Below are 12,741 nucleotides of genomic sequence, written 5' to 3'. Positions count from 1 at the left end.
TTACGTGTTTCTATCTCGTCTTTTGCTTTGCAACTCTCCTCATATTCACACGCTGTTAATCCCAAAATCATTTTCTAATCTAAAAATATTTACCTAAAAAATACAAACAAATAATTCACCAAAGCCATCAATTTGATTTTTATCCGTTTGATCAAGACAATATATACATTTTTTGAAAGAAAAAAAATAACGGATTGAATAATAATTTTTCTACTCTTCTTTCATCAAGTCAAAATGAACTAGAAGGTATATTCAATTCAAAGTTTTAATGATTTTTGGGTTGGACAATGTTATTACAAATAATTAGATTTTAATTAATTATTAATCAATCACTCTCATTCACCTAAAATTTTTTATTAATTATTAAAAAAAATTAATTTTATTTATAAACTATTGGCTTATGTTCTTTACTTATTCAATATTTTTATTATTATTTTATTAAGTGTGGGTAGTCTATTTTAAATGTTTTTGGTGTCATGGTGAATTTTCTTCAATTTTTTCCTTTTATACCTCTACGCTCTCTCTCCAACTCACTTATCCCACATTTTTCTCTCAACTGCTCGCATCATCCATTCATTCATAACTATTTTTTTTATATTTGAAAAAAAAACAAAAAAAAAATAAACAAGCACTTTAAAATTAACAAATTATTCAATATACAATACATTATATTTGTATATAATATTTTACACACACAATATGTGTGCTCCGTCGCTAGTATTGATTTATGTTTTATAGGTAGATAATGAAGATATGTAGATTTTAAGAAAATTTTATTTAGTAAGGATTCATATATTTTGGAAATTATTAATGGAGAAAAATAAGATACACATACAGATGAAAATTTTAAACACATAATTTTTTTATGTCTGATTAATTTTGAATATAATTTAGATTTTAATAAAGTTTATTAAATTTTAAAATCTAGTTTCTTGTGCTAATGATGCCGATGGTTGAATCACTTGGTCAAATGTAATTGATGATGTATTCCGAAGCCCCTCACCTCATATCACATGCAATAAGATGTCATTATTCATACATTGAACACAACTCATAACAACCCATTTAAAGGCTGATTAAGGACTTAAAAACCGAGTCAGTGGTTATTAAGTAGGGTTGGCCTATAATGCTGACATTCAGCTGCCCATTTCAACTTTTAAATAGTGTCTAAACTAAAAGAAGAAAGCACATCAAAAGGTCCACTCTCCAGAATCTATTACTGTCGTGGGAGAGATTAGAATTCGATCTCCACCGTGTAGAACATACTGATAAACATTCTAAATTTTGGGTCCAAATTTCAGAAACTTCCAAATGTTAGATTTGTGCAAAAGGTCTTCTCAAGAACACTGCACAAATTTTGTGCGAGAAGAAAACAACTTCTATTTGTCGCCCAGAAACCAATCCAGATTTCATTCAAAGTAGATCTTCACCGTTAAGAATTTCTTTCAGTTATGTATAAATGTGTTGTCCAAGTTTTATCTCGATCCTACGGTTAAACTTGTCACAAACACTTCTGCAATGTGATTGATTTCTAAGTATATGCAAATCAGAAAATTTATTTCGCTCTTCTATTTTCGAGCAAGAAATGCAACAGATTTCGTTTCACATTTCTGACAAATTTTAATGCACACTAGTAGCTGAAGTTATGTCCAAGAATCGAGCAAAGAGCCATTATCCAAAGACAAGTAGATACTGTAAATTTTGAGCATCGAATTCTGAACAAGTTCAAGAATTCCAAAGCCTTTGTGTTCGATCATTCCAGCAAGTTGCACTCACATTTGATTAAAAAAAAACAAGTAAGTGGGCTTTTGTATGTCTATTTTGTGAGATAAGTTTTCACACTTATACTTCTTCTTAAGTGAGCTTAAAGTTTTACAAAATCCTCTATTGGTTTTGAAAAACTCGATCCGCGTGAGCTATGTTCGTTTATGTTGATATGCTACTTTGAATACATTTTTATTTAGATATTAAATTTAATATTCGAAAGCATGTTTGAATTATTTGAAATGCATTGTAATGATTCGAGTTAGAAATGGCAAAGAAAATTCCGATATTTGAGTGGCCCTGATGGGGTTGTATATGTTAACCGTTCATTTGGTCTCGCCTCTTGGAGGAGTAATATATAGAGGACTGATGAGTAAACTATGAAAATGAGATGATTTTTTGTGCTATTTTTGCATTTTTTTCGGTATTATATTCAACATGCTTATTTTTGAAATTATGATTTTGTACGTATACGCATACATGTATATGTATCCTTGGTATTTGCTGTGGACGATCGGCCCTCACTTGCTGAGTATTTCCAAACACTCACCCTCCTCCTTTACTCTCCCTCCCCGATAAGAATGAAGATCAGATAGATGATGATGAACAAGACATGTTTTTGGGCTGGTGAGGAAGGAGTAGTTCAAGATCAAACCTATCTAAATTTTGTTATGTCAAATTTAATTCACTTTCGCATTTTCGTATTTTTATTGTAAAGATAACTTTTTATATTATGAAATATACTGGTATTTGGTAAGAATTGTACTACGAAGCTTGTTTTTCAATGTTAAATTGTTAAAAATTCCGATGTTGACAACCACAGTTTTGGGATGTGATATTTAAGTGGTATCAGAGCCTCCAGGTTTATAATCCGACTGGGAGGAAATTTTTGCTGAGAAATTTCAGTTGTGAAGCAACCCTAGTTAAGATAAACCAACTAGAACAATTAACCAGTTGGGATGAAAAGAGATGACTAAGGGAAGAGATCAAGTTAGTAAAAATTGGCTACTATACTAGAATGAGCTTCACTTTTGAATAAAGAATGGACGTGCAATGAAATCAAGTTAGCTAGAACCCAACACCAATTAGAGAAAACTATGTAGCTAAAAAAGAGCCAATATAAGTAGGCATATCTGAAAAGCAACATAATAACTCTTTATTTAGAAGAATATCATAAGGAGAAATTTTAAGTCATAAATTTTTCATGCAATATCATGTGCATTTAGCCAAAGGTAAACCAATTATGGATGATCCAAGTTAAAAAAAAAACTCGGTGAAAGGGATTTAGACTTGGTTATCTAATTATATAAAAATATGGTTCATGATATATTTAGATAAGAATTCAACTGTTAGTTCTATATAATGAATTTGATTAGATAATCCTCATAGGTAGAAATTAAGAAAAGTCCGGCTAAAGAAACATGCCGAAAGGACAGTGCTTTTAGTGAACTTGATAGAACCAAGTAACATAATTTAAGTAAATTGGATTCAACTAATAGTGATATGCCAATAAGAAAATTTTTTATGGAGATTGACTTGATCAAAATTCTTTTTGGATTTAAATAATATTAGATACAAAATAGCTTATTAGTCTTTAAAAAAAATATATGCATCTTTCTCAAATTATATTTTCCTCCTCTCAGTTAACCTATTAAATTGATTTCTCTTTTCACTTTGCTCAATGGTTTAGACTTTGTATTTTTCTATACTATATTTTGTATAAATTTTTTTTCTTTTATTTTTGTCTCCTATTATACATTTTGAGTAAGACTTCTATTTTGTCAAGTCATTATTCATCTTGATTCAATAATTCAGTTTGACAATATCATTCTTTTTTTTTTCTTGTTTCAGTACTCTATTCACAGACATACCACAATCCACATAATCCGTTTCAATCTTATCTGATCTTCTATCATATTAAATTTTATACTGTCGCTTACATTTATTTTAGAATGCACCTCTTTTGGTTATTATTCTTATTTTACTAACCATGTAAGCCAGACATATGATAGACTTTGTGTGATTGTGTAGTAACCCGTATCCTGTTTTAAGTTAATTAATATTAAACATGATTAAAGATTACTAATTAAACAAATCAAGAGATTAAATTGAATTAAAATATTTCTGGACTTCGGAACCACCGGAGAGTTCGGAAGAACCAAACTGTGCATGTTACAATTTTGGAAGTAGGGCACTTTGGAAGGTCTGGCTCAGTTCGGAAACTCCAAACCCTCACTACGGAAGCAACAAAGTCTGTATGTTGAGTTCGGAACCACAGGGTCACTTCGGAGTTCCGAGCCCCTGATCGGAAGATCTGATCTCAGTCCAAGACAGTTTTCCATTAGTTGTTCGAACCATTGTGACACAGCAATTTCATGCATGGTTCGGAAGGTCCGAACTCAGACAGCCAAATAATGGCTTGCATGCAGAGTTCGGAACGTTCGAACCCCAGTTCGAAGCTTCCGAACTTCACCTATAAATAGGGGTCTGAGGCTGCAGATTTTAGTCACCAATTCACTAATTCCGTTCATGATATGTCTATAATAATAGGGCCCGATAATAATAGTGAGGTGCTTCTGAAATAGGAGCCAATTGTGCGTAGAAACTAGGTTATTGACATCAACGAGCTGAAGACAGATGAAAGTATGGTCCGAGAATCCTATTTAAATATATGAGTATATTTTTTCTTAGTTAAGACTTTTAAAGAATCTTTAGTGATATGATAGATACTTGACTGTAGACTTGGAACCTAGACTCTGATTAGACTTGATCTATTACTAGATGTACGTAAGTACTGACTGAGATTGCCAGCTGAGTATGCAGTCTTTTCTCAACTGGATATGGACTTAGGTACACTACAAATAAAAGTTCGTTTCTGGGAAACTGATCGAGCAAGAACTGTTCACTCCAGTTACTCATCATAGTTCTAAAAATAAGAAATCATCCAATTAAGTGAATGAGACTGAATCTATCAAGAAGAGAACTGATCAGGACATGGCGACTGATGAAGATCCTGATACAGTCGAGCCAGAGCAACCAGTCACTGAAGCAGTTGTAAATACCTAAAATCAGGTGACAACAAGTCCAGTTGAAGAAGTTTCACTCCTCAATGTTGATTCCATACTCAAGTCAGTCACCGAGGACATAGCAAAAGAGGTGATTGATGATAGTAATAAGAGCCATCACTTTGAGATTGAAGTTGAGGATGAACAATTGCAGTTGAAGGAGAAAGAACCAGCCATCGATCTGGAAATTAATGAACCAAGGGCACCAGTCAATGACATTACTAAAATGATTACTTATATAGCATTGCAATTGGAAGTGCCATAGAAAGTGTATGATGAGACAGTAAATGAACAGTCCCTCTCCGAAATCCAAAGGGTTGTTCAAGGCATGATAGTAAATTGAGATGTTCTTATTCTTGAATCAAATTCAGTTACTGAGCCGACAATATCTGACGAAGCAACTTCAAAAGAGTTAATATATCTAACCAGTTATCAGCAACAGAATACCACTACACAAGATGTTGAAACAACCGCTAGCTCTGAAAGGCAACTAAACAAGAACCAAAACATAACAAGGGAAGGTTGAAGTTGAAAAACTACATGTTTCTACCCACATTGACCAAGAAGGGGTTGAACCAGTTGAAAAAGAAAAAGAAATTGTAGACTTTGAGCAATCAAAAGGAGAAAAACCCATGAAAAATAAGGAAAATGAATTTGAGGTCGCGACTGGTTCAAAAACAATCAAAACCATAAGTTGAGATATTATTTGTTGAGGAGGACACTAATGAAGCTATTCTGCAGCAACATCAAGCCACTGGCAAAGCTAGCACCAGTAGGCCTCTTGCATCCTTAAAGGTTACTGTAGATGATCCTGACTCTTAGTTACCATCTGACTTGGAGGATTTTCTTACAGAACATATCAACACCAGCCTTGTATCTATCATTACTATAGCCAACCAGCTCTGCACTGGATCTCGATTGACTGATTGTAAAATTGTCTCGCTACAAGATAGGATTGCAGCCGATTTTGCTACTCTATCAAGATAGATGCACGCCTTGTATTTCTCGCCGGAGTCCTTTAGAAATCAGGCTGCATCTCAGCTATATTTGTATCACCAATCATTGGCCAAAATGATTGAATTAGTTGATAAAAAATTGGAACGACATCAAGCTGCTTCAACTGATCACTTCAACAGTCAACCTGCCATATTGGAATCTAAATTAGATCAATATATACCAAGCAGTCATCACCTCCATGATGGATTTATTTTCCACTCAGTTAGCCCATCTGACCTCAACCCTCCAATCTCAATCGGTGGCCCCTATGGTTATTAACAAAAATGGGGGGAAAAGTAGTCATATGCCAAGAAGCCATCAGGGCAGAGGCCATCGAGCCATTAGAGAAGTTGAAGATTGAAGACTCTTTCTTATTTATCTACACGATGTGTCTTCTTATTTTATCTAGACATCTATCAGATTATCTATTTATCAAGAATCTTATTCACTCGTGACAAAAAGTGAAAAAAAAAATAAACCCAATAGTAAAATTTTGCCTAAGACAACTAATTAAGATAAGCATAAGTTTCGTCAACATCAAAAAGGAGAAACTGTTGGAACATTATGTTTTGGTGTTAATTCGCTAAATTGACAAAACATATGTAAAGGAAAAATTGGAAAATATATGAGAAGTCAAATTGTAGCGACCCAACCCGGATCTTCTACTTAATCAGAGTTAGATCATAATCAAGCATGCAATTAAATTAAATACATAAATTCGTTGCGGAAGACTTAAATAAATGCTGGTCGGCAGAATACAATCGACTAAACAAATTCGATTATACAATCCAATCGAATAATTAATCCTGAAGGCAAATAAAACCTACAGCTAATCCTGTTGTCTTCTCTGATCGCTGGCCTCTCCAAGCTACTGGGCGCACTACCTGCAACTGCACCTGCCCCGTCGAATGGGGTGTCAAGACATACAAAAAAACTAGACGTAAGCGACTATGCTCAATACGCAAGCAATGATATATAAAATATATGCAGCACATAAGTGAATTTAAAACAAGAGTAAATCAGTCTACTCAGGGGCGCCATGAATATACAGCGTCGTGCTGGATAGCTAGTCCGCGGGCGCACTTGTATATTCACCCATCAACTATAGTGTCTACTTAATGAGTGCATTTTGTATGCATTAGTTCGGGATAGGTTTATGTCTATTTTGTGTGCATTCATATTGTTTTTATGTGTTTTTATGTGTTATAGTGCATTCTTGTGTATTTCACTCTCCGGATTAATTTTGTAGGAAAATGAATTTCTGAAGAATGAATTACGAAGCAGCCTTGGTCAAAAATTAAACTTTAATTTTATATAGACCCAAATCCAATCTGCACCATTCAAAATACAGTTCAAGATGTTTTGGAGCTGGTATCCAAATTTCAGCTCGATCCGACGGCTAGAACTGAATATATGAATTTTTCAAAATCGTCGCGCGGAGCAGAAAAATCCACTCGCTCGAGCGAGACTTGTTCTCGCTCGAGCGAGCGAGCGAGAAATGCCAAAAATCTTCCGAGACAGAAAGTTTCTCGCTCGAGCGAGCGAAGCGAGCCAATAAATCTTTTGGAATAGAGTCATGCTCGCTCGAGCGAGACCTGTGCTCGCTGAGCGAGCGGAGCGTGCAGAATTTGTATTTTTTAAAACTCTTGCTCGGATTGGATGCTATATTTTGAAGACCCTTGGGCATATAAATACAAATCTAATCATCAGATTAAAGGGTTCCAACACGCAAAGAACGCAGAGGGCGGCTACTACAACTTGGGAGAGAAGATTTTTCGTTTCTTCTTCTTTTCTTATTTTTATTTTTAGTTAATGATTAAAACATTGTTTGTATCATGATTTTGGTTCGTGAGTAGTTTTTCTTTCGATCAAGGCCACGTGATTGGGCCAGACAAATTTATGTAGAAAACTTGGATGTTTGTTTGGGATTATTTAGACTTGATTTTATTTTATTGATTATCAGATTTATATTTATCTTGTGAATAGTTTGATCAACTGTTTGCTTGCATGTTAATTGATTCCATGTCGACTGAGGAGGTTTTGATTTCGATCACTTTGATAATCAACATATTGTAAAACCGACTAGAAATAAAATTCGGTTTCAATGTGCGGTTTATGTGTTTACTGAATTCTCACAGTTATTTATGCATTCAAATTTATTAGAATTACGAAAGATTAATCCGTCAACATTTGAATAGGTTTGATTGTTCTAAAAATAGTCGTTTGAACAAATTAGGAGAATTCCCGTGAATTAAGATTAAATCTGAGTCTTGAATCGACTACTTGTTACATAATTTGTCTGGTACCTACGTGTGTCCTTGATCGAGCTTTTCCCAAATTATTGAATTTTAATCCAAAATCTTTGCTGCGTTTTTACTGAGTTGAATTTTATTTGCTATTTAATTTCTTAGTTTAAAATCTGAAATCACTCTTATTCATTAGTCTAGATTGAGTAGGAATAATCATATTTTTGTATTCATAATTATACAGTCCCTGTGGGTTCGACATCTGGACCTTTGTCCACTTTACTATTACTTGACCTGGTACGCTTGCCAGTAGATTCTTAATCATACCAATTTAAGCGGTCAAGTTTTTGGCATCATTGCCGGGGACTGTTTGATATCAGAATTTTTATTTCGCTTGAGATTAGACTTAATTTTAATTTATTTTATTAAATTCTGAAATTTTCTTGTTTTCTTGGTGATTTTCAGGTACTCATCTGCTAGTGCATGCACCGATCTCTACACACCAAAGATCTCTTACCACTTGACTTGGAGATTGAGCGCACACTTAGCAGGATTCAAAGAGCTAGGAGAGATATTAATCTGGAACTCGATTCAAAAACAAAAGAAGAGATGGCGGACAACCGTACTGTATCGGATCTGATTAGGCCGCCAGTTGAAGGTTATGGATCTAGCATAGTTCACCCCGCTGTTGAGGCGAACAATTTTGAGCTGAAACCCTCTACTATTCAGCTGATCCAACTGCAAGTGAGATTTGGGGGTACGTCTGTGGAGGACCCCTATGCTCATCTGGAGCGTTTTGTGTCAATCTGCGAAACGTTCAAGGTTAATGGAGTAACATCTGATGCAGTGCGACTACGGTTATTCCCATTTTTTCTACAGGGAGATGCACTTGAGTGGCTAGATGATCTGCCTACCGGTTCTATCACTACTTGGACTGAGCTTGTTCAAACTTTTTTGTACAAGTGTTTTCCTCCTAAAAAGATGGCGAAGTTATTTTTTGACATTATTTCTTACAGGCAAAAGGAGGGAGAGTCCTTACATGCAACATGTACCAGATTTAAGAAGATGTTGAGGATGTGTCCTCAACATAATCTCACTCAGAGCCAGCAGACGCAGACATTCTATAATGGAGCAGATCCATCAGTGCGTTCTATGTTGGACGCTGCTGCTAATGACTGCTTATTCAGGAAGACGCCGGCAGAAGTTTGGGAGATTATAGGTAATATGGCAGAGAGTAACATTGGGTGGCCGGATGTGAAGAAGGAGAAGAAGGCTGGAATTCTAGAGGTTGATGCTTTAATGGCCCTGAATGCAAAGATTGACGCTCTGACACACCAAGTGGAACTTATGAAAGTAGCACCAACGACTCAAGTACAAGGAAATCTGCCAGAGGAACAACAGTTATTTGAAGTTGAAGCGGCTAATTTTGCAGGAAACCAAGGACGGCATCCGTTCAACTCCTACAATAACAACTACAATCAGAACTGGCAGCCCAATCAAGAGGAGAATAAGCCGAGTTTTGAGGATATTATGATGAAATATGTGGCTGGTACTAAGGCTCGGCTACATAATCAAGAAGCTATGCTGTAGAAGTTGGAGACTCAGATGGCTCAGATAGCAACCCAACTGTCTACTCGTCCTACTGGAGCGTTGCCAAGTAACTCCAAAACAAATCCTAGAGGAGTGAATGTTATCATGGTAGTTAATAGATCACAATCTAAAAAACTTGAGCAGCAGAGGAACGAAGAAAACACTATGGAGGGGCCGAAAAGTTCATAATTAAAGAAGGACGCGCGTACTGAAAATTCCTCCATGGCAGGTAGGAAAGGTAAGACTTTAAAATTTGAGGTTAATGATAATGTTAATATTTCTACTTTACCTTTTCCTCAAAGATCTAAGCAGTTATTGTTTGATTTTCAATTAAAAAATTTTCTTGAAACTTTCAAGAAACTACATGTTAACATACTTTTTGCAGACGCTTTAGCTCAGATGCCATACTATGCTAAATTTCTGAAGAATTTACTGAGGAATAAAAAGAAGTTGAATGATGTGACGCAGGTCACAATGCATGAGGAGTGTTCGACTGTGCTTCAGAATAAGCTCCCGCAAAAATATCAAGATCCAGGGTGTTTTTCTGTACCTTGCCAAATTGGAAGTTTATCAGTTGATAATGTTTTGTGTGATTTAGGATCAAGTATAAATTTAATGCCTCATGCACTTGCTATGAAATTGGGTATATGCAACATTAAACCTGCAAATATTTCTCTTAAATTTGTTGATGGATCTATTAAATACCCAAGAGGAGTCGTGGAAAATATTTTAGTCAAGATAGACAAATTTATTTATCCTGTAGATTTTGTTATTCTTGACATAGATGAAAATTGTGAGGTGCCTCTGATTTTTGGACGTTCATTTTTAGCCATGAGTTGAACCTTAGTGGATGTTAAAAAGGTAGAGTTAGTTTTGAGTTTGAATGATAAGCAAGTAGTATTGTATATGTTTAAGTCGGCTAGTGATAGTTCGAATTTAAAATCTTTCTCTTCTGTTAATTTTATTGATGTGATTAATTATGTTGGGGGACTGTCAGCAGGTTCAGCTCTCCGCAGGAATTGGTCCCTTGAAAAATTTCTATAGAAGTGAAGAATGCAGTTGCATGACTGATCTGAGTTTTTCCATGATGGTGGATAAGTCACCTTGAATGTCTCCACTCAAGAGAGGACTATAGTCGGGATATAGACTATAAATTTAGCGCTGACTGGGAGGAAACCCAGTGTTCTTTACCTTGCTTTTTATTTTATTTTTGGTTTTTGGTTTGTGTTTCTTTTTATTTTATTTTTACTTTTTTCCCATGCCAGTTTGTCGTGCCTGACTGATATACCCAGCCTGCTGCTATCGTCCCAGTACTAAGAAGGAAGCGGATGAATCTGCAACCAGGAGAGTGTTACTTTTTCATTTTGTTTTTGTTCGTCTTGAATTTGTGTGTTTGTTATGCATTTTGTTCATTGTTTCTGAAGCATTGAAGGCAATGATTTGGATAAGTATGGGGGGTATTATTTAGTTTTGTTTCGTTCATCATTGTGTTTTGCATTCATATGGTTTAGTTCTTTGCATATAGTTCGTAATCATGGCTATCAATGTGTTGTTGTTTGTGTTGTGGATACAAGTAGAATGATAACTGTTAGCCGATGAGGATAGAGTTGAAAAAAAATTGTTTTTGAAAAATGTTGCTTTTGATTGAACATGAGAAACTGTTGGTTGAATCGTGAATCATCTTAAGCACGCATGTTAGACTGATGTAGTGTAGCGAAGTAATTGATGAAGTTAGTGTTTTTTTTACCATTGCACGGCAATAGATGCTTGTTGATCATGATAGTGCCTTTGGATTCTTTATGATTGTTAGACATTGCATGTGTGATATTGGGCGTACCTATAAAATTTTTGAAAAAACTTTTGTTGAAAATTAAGTTAACTCCATCCGGGTTACGAGCAGAGATTGAAATCCTAATCTATTGTTCTTGACTAAGTATGCGGATTTCATGGGATTAATAATTTTGAAATTTTAAAATAACAATTCCATCCGGGCTTGGATAATGATTGAAATCCTAATCATTGTTTCATAGCTAAGTTTGCGGGTTAAATGAGATTGATGCTCCTTCCGGGCTATAGACGAGGGGATTAAAATCCGAATCCTATCTTAGTTATAGTTAAGTTTGCGGGTAATTTTTGGGGCTTATAAAAAAATATCGGGTGCAAAATCCGGAGGTACGTAATTAATCTAAAAAAAGTACATGTTTTTGTTTGGGATTGTTGAGATGACGGAGTGCTGGATTGTGATACTTGCTTTGAATTGTCATAGGTCGCTAAACATTCTTAGGATGGATTCTTTTGAAGTTGCACGAAACTAGAATAACATGGCACATACACACGTTTACGTTAAACTGACAGTGTATTGTGAATAATCAGAAGTTTGTGGTTTTTAATTTTTGAAGTTGGATTTATCGGAGGCTATGTTGTTCATGATTCATTCTTACTTATGTTTTTTTTTCATATTGTTTTTGTATGTCTTGCTCAAGGGAGAGCAAGAGTTAAGTAATGGGGTGCTGATGAGTGCATTTTGTATGCATTAGTTCGTGATAGGTTTATGTCTATTTTGTGTGCATTCATATTGTTTTTATGTATTTTTATGAGTTTTAGTGCATGCTTGTGCATTTCACTCTCCGGGTTAATTTTGTAGGAAAATGGATTTCTGAAGAATAAATTACGGAGCAGCCTTGGTAAAAAATTCAAATTTAATTTTATAGAGACCCAAATCCGATCTCCACTGTTCAAAATAAAGTTCAAGATGTTTTGAAGCTGCTGTCCAAATTGCAGCTCGATCCAAAGGATAGAACTCAGGATATGAATTTTTCAAAATTGTCGCGCGGAGCAGAAAAATCCACTCGCTCGAGCGAGCGAGATGTGCCAAAAATATTCCGAGACACAAAGTTTCTCCCTTGAGCGAGAGTCATGCTCGATCGAGCGAGCGAAGCGAACCCAGAAATCCTTCGGAATAGAGTCATGCTTGCTCGAGCGAGACCTATGCTCGCTCAAGCGAGCGGAGCGTGCAGAATTTGTATTTTTGAAAACTCTTGCTCGGATTGGATGCTATCTTTTGAAGACGCTTAGGCATA

The sequence above is a fragment of the Henckelia pumila genome, chromosome 2 (assembly GCF_033568475.1).
Source record: "Henckelia pumila isolate YLH828 chromosome 2, ASM3356847v2, whole genome shotgun sequence".
In the NCBI taxonomy this organism is placed as follows: Eukaryota; Viridiplantae; Streptophyta; class Magnoliopsida; order Lamiales; family Gesneriaceae; genus Henckelia; species Henckelia pumila.
This window is presented reverse-complemented; position numbering follows the sequence as displayed.